Source organism: Mirounga angustirostris, unplaced genomic scaffold, assembly GCF_029215605.1.
Source record: "Mirounga angustirostris isolate CCGP_5_RB_7025 unplaced genomic scaffold, mMirAng1.0.hap1 SCAF_10, whole genome shotgun sequence".
NCBI lineage: Eukaryota > Metazoa > Chordata > Mammalia > Carnivora > Phocidae > Mirounga > Mirounga angustirostris.
Genome location: NW_026991718.1, coordinates 4733576 through 4747534, shown reverse-complemented (window position 1 = coordinate 4747534; position 13959 = coordinate 4733576). Strand labels below are relative to the sequence as shown.

Genomic DNA, 13959 nt, shown 5'->3' with positions numbered 1-13959 from the left:
TGAGGCCTGGCCTCCGAGGGCAGCCCTGCCCCACCACCCTGCCCCATCTTCTGTGTGCTCTGTGCTGGCCAGGCTGGCCTGCCCACTTCTCAGGCCGGCCTGGCAGTCACGTGGAGCCTCGGCCCTCCACCCTGACTTCTCACTCAAGCCCTGTCTCTGCTTGACTCAGAACCTTGGCTCCAAACCCCAACTCCGCTTCTGCCTCTGACCCTGGGATGGCATCGGTCCCAGGCGGGCTGATGGGAGAAGAGTTAGGGCACTGGCTCCCCGCGCGGCAGTGGATTGGGCCACGTGTGTATCACCCACGGTTCCCCCAGCCCCTGGAGGATGGCGGAGACACAAAGACAAAGAGACAACAGTGAGTGAGCGTTCACAGACTGTTTGGAAGCAAATGAAGGCAAAGGGACCGACGTGAAACCAAAGTTTGGCATAAGGGCCCGCAGAGCAGGACGGCAGCCCGGACAGAGACTATCCCCTCCCTTCCACGGGAGTCCACGGTAAGAGTCCCTGGAGAAAACAGCGCAAGAGGCCCAGGCTTGGAGATGGGCTGGCAGGGCATGGAAATAAAGTCAGAGTGGGCGCACACTGAGGTCCGAGGATCAACCTGGCCGGCCCTTGGCCCCTTCCTCAGCTTGCTCCCTGTAATAGACACCGTCCGGGTTCCACCCAGATGCCCCTGGGCCCCCTGGACTCCTCCTGGGTACCCTTCCTTGGCACCTGCTGCTTGTGCTTCTCCTGGCTTGCCCCTGCAGCTCAGCTGGGGGCACTGGCCTTGGGCTCCAGAAGCCACTTGGTGGGCACTCACTCGGTCCCCAGGGTGGCCGCTGGCTAGTGGTTGTGCTCTCCCAGGGCAGGACCAAGGAGCTGAAATCGCCAAGAGGCCACAGGGTGTAGCAGGCAGCCCTGCTCCGCCACTCCCTGGCTGGGGGACCCGGAGCAAGTTACCCAACCTCTCTGCAAAACCAAACAGCTAATTCCTGCCTTGCGCTTCCTGTTGAGTGGATTAGCAACAGTGTCCGTCGTGGGCGCTCCCGTGCCTCACACAGATACTCAGAAATAGTAGTAGATGTTACCTCACCCAGTGAGATAGTGTAACTGAGAAACAAAAGCCTCCCACACAGGCCAGATTCACCCTGATCCACCCAGAATGGGCGCCGCCTTAACCATCTCCTTCCTCTAGCAAATCCCGCCTAGGGACCCCTTGGGATCTGTGGGTGAAAACCAGGGGCTCACACAACCCCCAGACAAAGTCGCTGGCTTCGGGGAGCAAAAAGGGACACAGGCTGCTTGGGCCCAGCCTGGCAACGCGGAGGAAGGTGGGACTAGGCTGCGCACACCCCCAGGGCGGGGACAGGGTGTCCAGGTGTCCCAGCCCGGATTCCCCTGGGGGCTGGCTTGGGAAAGGCGCAGGGCAACCCGGCAGGTGCTCGCGTCGGCAGCAGGTGCCCTGGCGTCACCCTCCCTACGGAGGCAGATTATGGGCGGGGCCTGGCATGACGGGCAATTACGGGGCTGATGGGCGGGGGGAGGGGCACGCCCACTCAGATGCGCATGCGCACACCCGCACACTCGCACACTCAGCCGCGCCCACACGCTGACAGCGCGGGTTACCCTGCGCCTCCCCCCACCACGTGCTTGAGGGTTTGCTCCTCTTTAGGGTACGAGGACACTTGCTTCTCCGTGTGTGACTTCCTACCCGGCCAGGGGTGTATGTCATTCAGTGGCAAATCTCCTGGTGCAGCCAGGTGTCCAGGGGAGGCTTGCTGCTTGGATGGGGGGGCGGGGGGTTAAGGTAGTGGTGACGCCGCTCTAACAAGGAGCTTCACTTAGAGACGCCCTTGTAGTGACCGGAAACCACTCTAAAGAGAGCCCGCTTCATGATCTTTTAAGCAACCTCCAAATAACAAGCAGAACTAGTAACAGTGCTCCCCCTCCTTCTCACACAGACACTCTGAAGGGCGTTTCTAACCTGAATATTTGGGAATATAATATTTGAAAGTGGTGTGAGTGGGTTTTCTTTTCTATCTTAATGAAAATGCTATGGGTTTTGCCATGCAGAAAACTGTTCATGTTTCGGAGTTCATGGAATTGATTTTCTCCACAAGTATTAAAATCCCTCTCCTCAATGTGGGAATGTTGGGAGGGCACACATGCTCTGTCTCCTCTCATCTCCCCTTGGTCGGATGTGTATAGTAGAAAAGCTGATCGGGCAGCCAGAGAATTGAGTTCTGATCCTGGCCCCTGATCAGTTAGGATGTGACTTCAGCAGCTCATTAACCGCTATGAACCAGTTTCCTCTTCAGTTAAATATACCGACCTCGCTGGGTTCTTAGGGGAACTAAGTGAATTTATGTTGGCTTATACTTTTCCAATTGGGCTATAAATTCACTTGAAAAAGTTCGGAAATGCACTGAAGGCTCATGAAGCCATAGGATAAACATCTCCCTTCACCAAAGTGTCAAAGATCTGAAGAGATATTATTTCATACTAAAACAAACATGAACTTACAATAGAGAATGGTGTTAAAAATATAGGAATGTTTAAGATTAAAAACTGAGACTTCAAAGAAACATCAAATCTGGAACTCACAGCTCCGTCCTCTGTGCCTGATCTCCCCACAGCTTAGTTTCTTCCCTATTATGGGTCGGACTGTGCCCCTCGCTCCCGAAAGATATGTTCTTCTCCTGTGAATGTGACTTTATTTGGAATAGGGTCTTTGCAGATGTAGTCCAAGTTAAGATAAGGCCGTGAAAGTGGGCCCTTAATCTAGTGTGACTGGTGTCCTTATAAGAGGAAATGCCGTATGAGACAGAGACACACAGGGAGAGTGGTGGCAGAGACCGGAGTGAAAGCAGGAGGCCACGGAGGGCCAAGGATTGAGAACCAGAAGCTGGCTAGAGGCGAGGACGGATTCTGCTCAGAGTCTCAGAGGAAGCATGGCGGGCCGACACCTTGATTTTGGTCTTTCAGCCTCCAGGACATCGAGGGAATACATTTCTGTTGCTTTAAGCGTCCTGGTCTGTGGAACTTTATTACAGCAGCCCCAAGAAACTAACATACCCCTGACTTCAAAAAGGGTGGGCAGCCCTGAGCTTGGCCAGAGGGAGCAGGCAGACCTATTACCAAACCAGGCATCTGTTCCCATCGGCTGTGTGACCTTGGGCAAGTCACTTCACCACTCTGAGCTCAGTTTCGGTCTCATTTGTGTCTGGCCCTGGGGGGACGAGCACCTCTTTGCTTGGATCCTGTGGTGCAGTGCTCTGGTCTCGTGGTTGGCGTCTCAACTCTCAGGTTCTCCTGGGAGAAACTTCGGGAGTGCCGGCCACCCCACTTCTCTCACCGACCATCTCTTAGGAGACTTGTGGGCAAACTTCTCATCCATTATATGCTGGTCTCCCAGCTCCTGTGTCAGGACTTGCCTCTGACCTGAGATAGGTGCCAGGCCCTGTGGAAGATAATCTTGTACTTGTCACTGACCACCTCCCAGGCTGGGGGTAGGTGTGGGGGCTACAAGTGGGCCGCAACACAGCACAGCACAACCCAGGTGTGTGTATGATGAGAGCACCCAGGGGTCCTGGCAGGGACTGCGCTCCTGGAGATGTACGGCTGCCATTCAAGTTCATGATGTTAACAGCTGTCATTTTTAGCACCTATTAGGTGCCAAGAGTTTACATCCATGTCTCCAATTCTTAGGGAACCTCCAGGGCATAAGTAATTATCTTCTTTTAAAGATGGAAACCTGGGGCACCTGGGTGGCTTAGTCATTAAGCGTCTGCCTTCGGCTCAAGTCATGATCCCAGGGTCCTGGGATCGAGCCCCACATCGGGCTCCCTGCTCGGCGGGAAGCCTGCTTCTCCCTCTCCCGCTCCCCCTGCTTGTGTTCCCTCTCTCGCTGTGTCTCTCTCTGTCAAATAAATAAATAAAATCTTTAAAAAAAAAATAAAGATGGAAACCTGAGGCCCCAAGAGATGGCAGAGCTGATCACCCCAGGCCTCCCTGCCTCCCAAGCTCACCCTCATCTCCCACCCCACACTGCACTCCCACCCACATTGCACCCTACTTGGTGGCCTCAGAGTTGGTGCAACCCTGGGGTGGGGGGAGGAGGAGGAGGAGGAGAGGCATCATGACCTGTAGGACAAGGACCAACAAACGAGATCTTCCCCTTCCAAGGGCTAAAACCTTCTTTCCCTGGAAGGAGGCCCTGTGCACCCCCAGTGGCCTCTCCTGGCAGGGGTGGGGTGTCAGGACAGGCGGGCTGGCAGAACGGGTCCTCCCAGCCCCCAAGCTTTAGGATCCGCGGATTGGTGAGTCAAGGGTCTGCATTTGGTGCAATGATGGCGAGCGGCCACGAGATGGCACCCTCATCCCTCCGCCAGGGCCAACTGAGCCCACCTGCATTCTGCGAGGAGCCTGGGGGCTGGGTCCCAGGCTGAGACTGCAGGGGCATCCTGGAGCCTTTCAGAATGCTGGGGCTCAGCGAGCCCGGTGATGGGGAAAGGGTCCTCAAAGCCAAGGAAGCCCTGTGAGAACCTGGGGGTCAGAAAGTGTGTCTTGCAGACCGTTCCCAGCCCTGATGGGCCTGAGCCCGGATTTGTGAGAAAGGTCTTAGTTTAAAATCACAGTACCCCAGTCATCGTGATACCGTGTCCTTGTCATTTCACGCGCCTTGATGTTGTTCAGAGAATATTTCTAGGTCTGTAGGCAAAACGGGGGGGCGGGGGGGGACAAGATCCTCGAGAGACAGGCCTTAAAAGCCAGGGTATGGAGTTTGTTCAAGAAGACCCGGGGAGCCTCGGAAAGGCTACATGTGAAGGAATGATGGGAACAAAAGGCAGGCGACTAGGGAAGAAGCTGTGTCCTGAACTGGGGCACTGGACGAGGAAGGGGGGCAGAGAGGAAGTCAGCAGAGATTGTACCCATCACCCCCTTTCCCAAAGCCCTTTGGTCCCCTCCTCTGAAACTGCTGCCCCATGTCTTCACTAGCTCCACATCCTTCTCTGGGTGGCCACACAAGGACACATCCTCCCCATCAGTGCCCCGATCATTGCCTCTCCAGCCCTGAGCCCAGGTTCAGTCTTCCCATCCAAGTGTGTCCTCTGTACATCCCATTCCTTCAAATCTCTGCTAAGAGCGAGCCGACGAGCCCTCCCGTCAGTCTGTGCCACTGTGTTAACAGGCTATGCGCGCATACAGCACGATCTGGTGATGGTGGCCATTTTAACAGGAACCTCCCTCATGCAGTGTCCTAGTCCAAAGCTGTGACCCATAGTGAAATCTCAGAAAGAATCGCAGGCCCATATTTGGGGATGACCAACTGCGGAAGATAGAAGCCTTCTGAAGGGCCTCAAATCCTATCAGAGAAATAGGTCCCTGGAATAACCAGTAAAAACAGCTTCCTTTGACCCCAGGACTCTTCTCTGCTTCCCAAGGCCATCTCCTGCTTAATGCACAGGGACAGCATGTTGACCAGCTGGCCCCGTGTTAGCATTCAGGTCTGCCCTGCCCCAGATCCCTGTCCTGAAACTGGAAGGTGGTTACACTTTGAACCCAGAGCGAGGGACCATTTTGTGGCTCAGTGTGATGAAGTCACTTACTCAAGTTTCTGTGATAAATCTTCATCACGGCCAGCTCAGAATTGTGTCTCTGTAGCTCTAAGACTGATGATATTTGCCTCCTACAAAGGCAAATATAAATAGGATGAAGTCTTGTTGTTCATTATTTGCCATAATAGTTTCAGACAGAGGAGCATATTAACTCAGGCCAGAATTATTGGCATTTGACAAAATCTAGTGAAGCCAGTGTTATGTTTGCAAAGGATTTAACCAGGATGCTCTTAATGCTTAGCCAGCTAACACTTGAAATATAACCCAGATGAAGTCTTAAAAACCGATAAATCCAACTACATAAATGTTAAAAAAGAAAGAAAAGAAACTTTTACGTGGCAAGTATAAGGAAAGTCAAAATGACACACCAGGAGAAAGTATAATATATATCAAAGATAAAAGACTAATATGGTTAATATTTAAAGAATTCTTTAAAATTTGAAAGAGGAGCACCTGGGTGAGTCAGTTGGTTAAGCATCTGACTCTTGATCTCAGCTCAGGCCTTGATCTTATGGTTGTGAGTTCAAGCTCCACATTGGGCTCCACACCCAGCATGGAGTCTACTTAAAAAAAAAAAAAAAGTTTAAAATTTGAAAGAAAGACCAAAATTCCAATAGCAAACAGGGCAAAAAAAAAAAAAAAGAATGAACATATAATTCACAAAAAAATGAAATAAAATGGCCCTTGAAACGTATGAAAAAATGTTCAACTTTACTCATCATGAAAGAAATACAAATTGTAACTACGCTAAAATGGCATCTTTACCCATCAGATTGGCAAAATTCAAAAGCTTGACAATGCACCGTATTGGAGAGGACGTGGAGAAGTTGGAATTCTCATACATTGTTGGTGGAAATCAAAATGGTAAAGACTTCTGGGGATAATTTGACAATATCGAACAAAATTAGATATATATTTAACCCTTGCCCTAGCAATCCCATTTTTAGGGATTTATCCTGAAGATATGTTTCCAACAACATGAAAATACATATGCACATGGTTATTCATTGCAACATTATATGTAGCAGCAAATTCTTGGAAACTGCCTCAATGCCCATAATCTGAGACAGAATGAATTAAATGTGGTACATCCACAAAATGAAGTACTAGGCAGCTGTAAAAAAAAAAAAAAAATGAGAAAGAGCTCTAAAAACCATCATGGAATGATTTCCAAAATCTATTAAGTAGAAAAAAATAAAATGCATATGCGATATGCTATCTTTTGTGTAAGAAAGAGAAATAAGAAGATATCCATATAAATCTGCTTATTTTTGCCAAAAAGAAACAGAGGAAGGGTAAACTAGAAACTAAATAAAACAAATAACCTAATGGGGTGGGTCAAAATGTTTTCATTGTGGGAGAAGAGAGATAGAAGTAAGGAATGGAGAAAGGCCAGTGGATTGTTTCCCAGGTGGCCAGAATGAAGTACCACAGAGTGGTGGTTAAACAACAGGCATCTACTGTCTCACGGTTCTGGAGGCTGGAAGTCCAAGATCAAGGTTGGGTTGGTTCCTTCCAGGGCTGAGAGAGGGAATCTCTTCTGGCCTCTAGCCCAGCTTCTGGTGATTTGCTGGTCATCGTGGCATATCCTGCTTGTAGAAGCATTTCCCTCATTTCTGCCTTCATCCTCACAGGGTTTTCTCTTCTGGGTCTGTGTCTAAATTTCCTCTTTTTATAAGGATGCCAACCATATTGGACTGGAGTCCACCCTAACGACTTCATATGAACTTGATCATCTGCAAAGACCCTCTTCTGAAATCATGTCACATTCACTACTGGGGGATTAGGACCTCAACATCTTTTGGGGGGAAATAGTTAAAGCCATAATGGTAATGAAAAACCTTGTGATGTTGGATTGGGAGGAGAGGTATCGTAATGAACTCATGCTTTAAAAAAAAAAAAAAAATCAATTTCCAAGCTCAGCCTCTAAGTCTCCTCAGCAGTGGCAAGCACAACAACATCCAGATCTTGGTTCCTAAGTACCATTCTCCATTAAAAGGGACAAGGATTTCTTAGAGAAATAAATGATTTCAGGGCTGAGAAAAGAAAAGTACAAGATGAGACCAGACTTTTTGCTACACCTGAGAGTAGAGGAAGTGATATATAAATGGTGGGGGCATGTCAACAGCATGGTCCGCTTAGAGAGGATGATCCTGGCCAAAGCTGGGACAATCTGATCATCCAGAAGGATGACAGCAACGGGTGATAACACATGGAATCAACAAGAATGCACGAGTCCATGCTGATCCTAAAAATGAAACAAACATACAAGTAAGTTGGGGGAGACGGGAAAGCTTTTCTTTATAGCAGAAAGACAACAAATGTAGAAAGATGAGAGCTTGAAAAACAGTTCACAACCATCATCAAACAACGGATTCAAACAAGAATTCTGAAACCATTGAGTGAATGTTGGGTAACCAGATTTTTAGTCTCAAAGTATCTCCCCAGAGACTACTTAGTAATTATAAATAGAAAAAGGGGGTCTTGGCTGGCTCAGCCAGTTAAGTGTCTGACTCTCGATTTCCATTCCGGTGGTGATCTCAGGGTTGTGGGATCGAGCCCCACCTCAGGCTCCACGCTCAGTGTGGAGTCTGCTTCTCCCTCTCCCTCTCCTCCTCCCCCTGCTTGTGCTCTCTCTCTCTCTCAAATAAATAAATAAATAAGAGAAACAACCGATATCTTTGCCATGGAGAAATCTAGAGGGCACCACCTTTGCCAAGTGCTCAAAGTAAACATGAACGTAACAGTCTGACGTCACATGCCTCCTAGGTGTAATGCGTGGAGAAGAACAGGAGGTCAGTCAGGTAGCATTCCTGCCAAAATAACGCAATCTGAATCAAATCATGAGGAAATAATCCAACAAATGCAAATTGAGAGACGCTCTCAAAATAACAGGTTTGTATTCTTCAAATACGTCGGTGTCATGAAACACAAAGAAAGGCTGAGAAAATTCTCCAGATTAAAGAATGAGATATTTTTTACAGACGCTTATAAATTTACCCTAAAATTTACATAGAGGTATAAAAGATCCTTGATTAGGTAAATCAACTTTTTTTTTTTTAAGATTTTTATTTATTTATTTGACAGAGAGAGCTAGAGAGCACAAGCAGGGGGAGAGGCAGAGGCAGAGGGAGAAGCAGGCTCCCCACTGAGCAGGGAGCCCGATGTGGGACTCAATCCCAGGACCCTGGGATCATGACCTGAGCAGAAGGCAGACCTTAACAGACTAAGCCACCCAGGCACCCCGTAAGTCAATTTACAAAACCGAAAGGAAAGAAGATTGACTTTAAGATTGACCTAAATTAAGACAGACTACAAAGCCATTTTAATAAAAATAGCACTAAAACAGATAGACCAAGGCAAAAGAATGGAGCACTCAGACCCATTAATATTTGGCAACCTAGTACAAGAATTTGGCATCACTATCAATAGGGAAGAGATTATATATGTAAATATGTATTTAGGTAAATGGTATTGGGAAAACTGGTTCCTTATAGAAAAACCAAACAAACAAACTTGTTCCTTACCTAACACCATATAATCTATTCCAAAGATACACTGGCACTTTACAAGAAAGAAACCTGAAAGGCAAGCAAGCATACTGTGTTAAATTCATCAGTAATCAGAGAAAAGTAAACAAGAAAAACAAAATTTTGGTTTCCCACACCAAAGGGCCAAATAAACCAGGCGCTGGGGAGGGGCAGGAAGTGGGTAAAGGCTCCTTATGCTGTGTGGTCAGAGTGTGAATTTTGTGCAGCCATCCTCTGGAGTGATCTGGAAAATTTTTTAAAAAGATTTTATTTATTTATTTATTTATTTATTTATTTATTTATTTATTTATTTATTTATTTGAGGGAGAGAGAGCAAACACGAACAGCAGGGGGCAGGAGCAGAGGGAGAGGGAGACGCAGACTCCCCGCTGAGCAGAGAGCCGATAGGGGACTCGATCCCAGGACCCTGAGATCATGACCTGAGCCGAAGGCAGACGCTAAGCCTCCCAAGTGCCCCTCACCTGGAAACTTTTAATCGAATCGCTTAACCTAATTCTAAATGAGGTTAATCCAGTATACGACCCAGCGATTCCACCTCTCCACTTTTGGACAAGGATGTTCTTTGCGGCCTTGTCTGTGGTCCCGTCCTCAGGGAAGGTTGTGACTGATTCCAGGTCTAGGTAGGTCAGATCAGATTCACAAGCAATCGAAGACATCAGTCAGGTTAAAGGACAACACCCAACCTGAAGAAACCCCTACAGGCCAAAGATAAGACAATTTGCACATTAATAAGGTTGATCACTGCAACCGATGAAAACAATCAAATGTATTTATATTCATGAATTTATAATCATACCAAAAGAACAAACAAGCAAAAACAGTACTGATTACCCCTTAGACAATACTAGGAAACCGCTTCATTATTTTGAAAATGGATAAATAAGGGTAAAGAATTAAGTATTTTTCCTGCTTTCCTGATATGAATTGTACCTGAGTTAAACCAAACAGGTAATGAAAAAATGTTTCTCTTTATTTACATATTCCAACTAATAAACAAACAAGGAATGATAGAAATTAAAATATCACTGTTATGGCTTGAATTTTGCTCCCCCCCACCCCCAAATTCACATACTGGAGCCCTAGCCCTCAGTGTGGAGGTAGGGCCTTTATGGAGGTGATTAGGGTTAGATGAAGGCCTTAAGGTGAGGCTCTAATCTAATAGGACTAGTGTCCTTATAAGGAGAGGAAGAGACACCAGAGATCTCTTTTATCATGCTCACAGAGGGAAGGCCTCATGAGGATACCACAAGCAGGGGGAGTGGGAGAGGGAGAAGCAGGCTTCCCGCGGAGCAGGGAGCCCGATGCGGGGCTCGATCCCAGGACCCTGGGATCATGACCTGAGCCGAAGGCAGACGCTTAACGACTGAGCCACCCAGGCGCCCCAAGAGTCTGTTTCTTGATTTATCTCTCTCTCTTTTTCCCCTTTGCTCATTTGTTTTGTTTCTTAAATCCCACATGAGTAAAATCATATGGTATTTGTCTTCCGCTGACTGACTTATTTCACCTAGCATTCTACCCTCTAGATCCAACCTAAATGAAGCTCCAGAAGGGTTTTTTAAAGACCGATGATGACTGTCTACCACGGACCGAGGAGTGGATCAACATCATCCTCTGCACCTGAAGTCCAAGGAAAGAGAAAAGATGGGAGATGGAAAAGCCTGAGGATGCACAGAAATTCCTGTGGCCCCACCGCTCAGGAAAAAGCATTGTTGACACTTTGGTGTTTCCTTCTAGTGTTTTCTCTACACTTACAGAAATTGACCCTTTCCTTTTCACTCATTCCCAGACTTCAGAGATACATAGAAATTCCTTCAAATTCTGGATTACCCATTTTATTAATGGTGTTATTTGGGGCAAGATGCTTCCTCTTGTCCAGTGTTAGATTTCTCATTCTGAAAAATAGGAACGATCATAACCAGCCTCTTAAGATTGCATGATGATGAAGTAAAATGATCGCTGTGAAAAGCATCGGACATCACTGGGAACCCAGCAGGGACTCGGTAATTCCAGCTGCTTTTCTTCCTAGAGGTTCACTGGGGTAGCTCCACCAGGTACTTGGCACAGAGTCGTGCAGACAGAGGCTGATGATCAGTATTTGTCAAACTGAAGGGAACTGAGTTGTGACAGAGCCAGACCTCACATTTGGTTTTTCATCTCCAAGCATCTCCCTTTTCTGCCAGGATGTAGATACAAAAAAAAAAGGGGGGGATGGCATGCACTCTGCATTTTTTCCTGTGTTCCATTCTCCGGGTTCTATGTGCAGGGAAAAGGAGCTCATTTATTGGGCCCCCCAATTCTCATGGCGGTGGTAAGACACCCCAAAAATGTTTTTGTTTTTGTTTTTGTTTTGTCATCTGCAGTGTTTTCCAGGGAAGAGTTCAAAGATGTGGAAATCGACAGAAATGCTGTGAGAAATCTTGAAAAAGGCTTCCTGGCTGCAAGGAATATGCAGGTTCACTCTTGAGGACGCAAAGGCTCCCAGAGGTGTCCTGTCAGAGTCTCTGTTTCACATGAGCTCTCCTGGAAGTCACCACACGTTGGTAACGTGTCGTTTTCCTGACACACTATGGGGTGGCCGGGGTTAGAGCTGGGGACAGGCGCCCAAACAGTCATGACCCCAGCGTGGCTGGCTGTGGGGCTCCCAGGCCTCTGCATCAAAGCTGTGCTCACCAAGGGGCCAACGGGTCCTGTGAATGTTTTCAGTTCGTGTTTTGCCTTTGTTGTTAGGAGAAGTTGTAGGCTCTGTTGGCATTTGTGAATCGCAGACTTTTTAGAAATTTCTAGAACATGGGCCTTGTGGGTCTCAAGGGCCTGCTTGACATCTGGCTATGAGGTGACGGCACTAGGTCACATAGGCAGGACCCCCACAGCAGGGTACAGGTTAGAGCACCAGAAAGCTGAGGCGGGGGTCAAGGATTCTTTCCTTCCCTCCCAGAAATATCAGAATGGGCCATGAAAGGAGTTCATGGGCATCTATTTCTTCAGTCCTATTTACTTTTATTTTATTATTATTATTTTTTAGTCCTGTTTACTTTTTTTTTTAAGATTTTATTCATTTATTTGAGAGAGAGACAGCACGAGAGAGCACAAGCTGGGTGAGGGGCAGAGGGAGAAGCAGACTCCCCTATGAGCAGGGAACCCGACACGGGGCTCAATCCCAGGACCTGGAGATCACGACCTGAGCTGAAGACAGACGCTTCACCGACTGAGCCCCCGGGGGGTGCCCCTGGAGTCTCTTCTTGTCTCTGTTGAGCAGGTCTTCCTTCTTTGGTGTGTCTGCTCTGCTTGGTTCTCATCATCATGGTGCTCATGGTTGCTTCTACCTGTAATAGAGCCATGACAGCCAATGTTTGTAAATCATTCCAGAGCTTAGAGAGCTTTGGTCCCGGACAGGTGGCTTGGTCTTTCTTAATCTGGAAAGAATCTTTGCTGAGGGCTGTAGTTGGATCTCAAGGAAAGAGGAGTGCTGACTCGCGCACAGCTGTGTCCACAGACACTCACGGAGGACCAGCTAGGACCAGGCTCTGCCTGATGCGGAGGGGGACAGAGTCCAGTGGGAATTCCTGCTTCCTTAGAGCAACCCCAGCTGACCCAAATAACAAGCTCTAGTTCCAGTGCTAACTAGTTGTTACTAACTAGCATGTGCCCTTGGCAAGCCGCATCCCCTCTTGGGGCTTCAGGAACCCTCCGAGGAGCGAGAAGCTGGACTGGACAACACAGGTGGCTCCCCTCCGTCTCTCCCAAAGTCCATCCAGTTAATAAAGGCCATGGCCGGGCCAGCCTGGAGGCTGGCTCTATTCTAGGTCATCTCTTTTCAAGAAGTAGACAAGGAATAGACTTTGCCCAGGGCTGCAGAGTGTCTTCAGGGTAAGTGTTGCTCTAGTCTTGTTTCGGATTTTTAATAAACACTGAAGAGCAACCCTCCCCCCACCCCGGGGGCTGTGCCGGAGCCCGTTGATTGCTAACCCAGTGCTTGCTTGCTTATTAAGGCCACAAGTGCTGGGAACAGCAAAGGAAAATGAAATCTCGATAAAAATCATGGGCTCTCTGGAGCACAGACCTTTATCAAATCCTACTCTACTGGTAACATCTCAGGACACAGAGAGGCTTTTGCTCTATTTTTGGAACTGCAGGGAGATTTAAATCAATGGCCATTTGTTGAGTGTCACCTGTGGCAGATAGTTTGGGGTGACTGAGCCTCAGCCTCGTATGGGAATCAGACGTGGCCTACACTTGAATAGCACTTTCCAGTTTACAGAGCATATTCACAGGGTCTCAGTTAATCCTTACTACAACACTGGGAGGAGCTAGAAACTCAGAGAGGTGAGGTGATTTCAGTAAGGAGAGGCCAGTGTTAAACAGGAGGGCCTCTGCCTCTAGATTCAGGGTGTTTTGGACTGTATCATGCGACATTGATACAATTAGATTGTTTGGGGACACAGCCTGGAGAGTTCAAAAATGTATTCTTATTGTTCTTTATGAAAGGTTCTTGGAGGTGTTAACCTTTGATATAGGTCTTAAGATGAGTATGATTTTTTTTTCCTTTTTTACTATTTGGATAGGTCATCATAGATTTGGAAAGCGTAGTAAAATGCAAGAACCAAACTAACAAACAAAACAAAAGACTTATAATCCCAATACACAGGTGTTGCCACTATACATGATGTACATTGTTCCTTCCAGTTTTTTCTTTGCATTTTTTTCTTTAGTTGAAATCACACTCTTTTTTCTTTTTTTTTTTAAGATTTTATTTATTTATTTGACAAAGAGAGACACAGCGAGAGAGGGACAACAAGCAGGGGGAG

The 13959-nt window shown here is 47.6% G+C and overlaps 1 long non-coding RNA gene across 1 annotated transcript; it reads left to right on the top strand.

The window, feature by feature from the left end:
• The first annotated feature begins 201 nt into the window (after window positions 1–201).
• On the top strand, window positions 202–12965 carry LOC135361708 (uncharacterized). Its single transcript, XR_010405403.1, has 3 exons — window positions 202–497; window positions 10678–11154; window positions 11515–12965. It is a non-coding gene; the product is annotated as an uncharacterized LOC135361708 (long non-coding RNA).
• The last annotated feature ends 994 nt before the right edge of the window (window positions 12966–13959 follow it).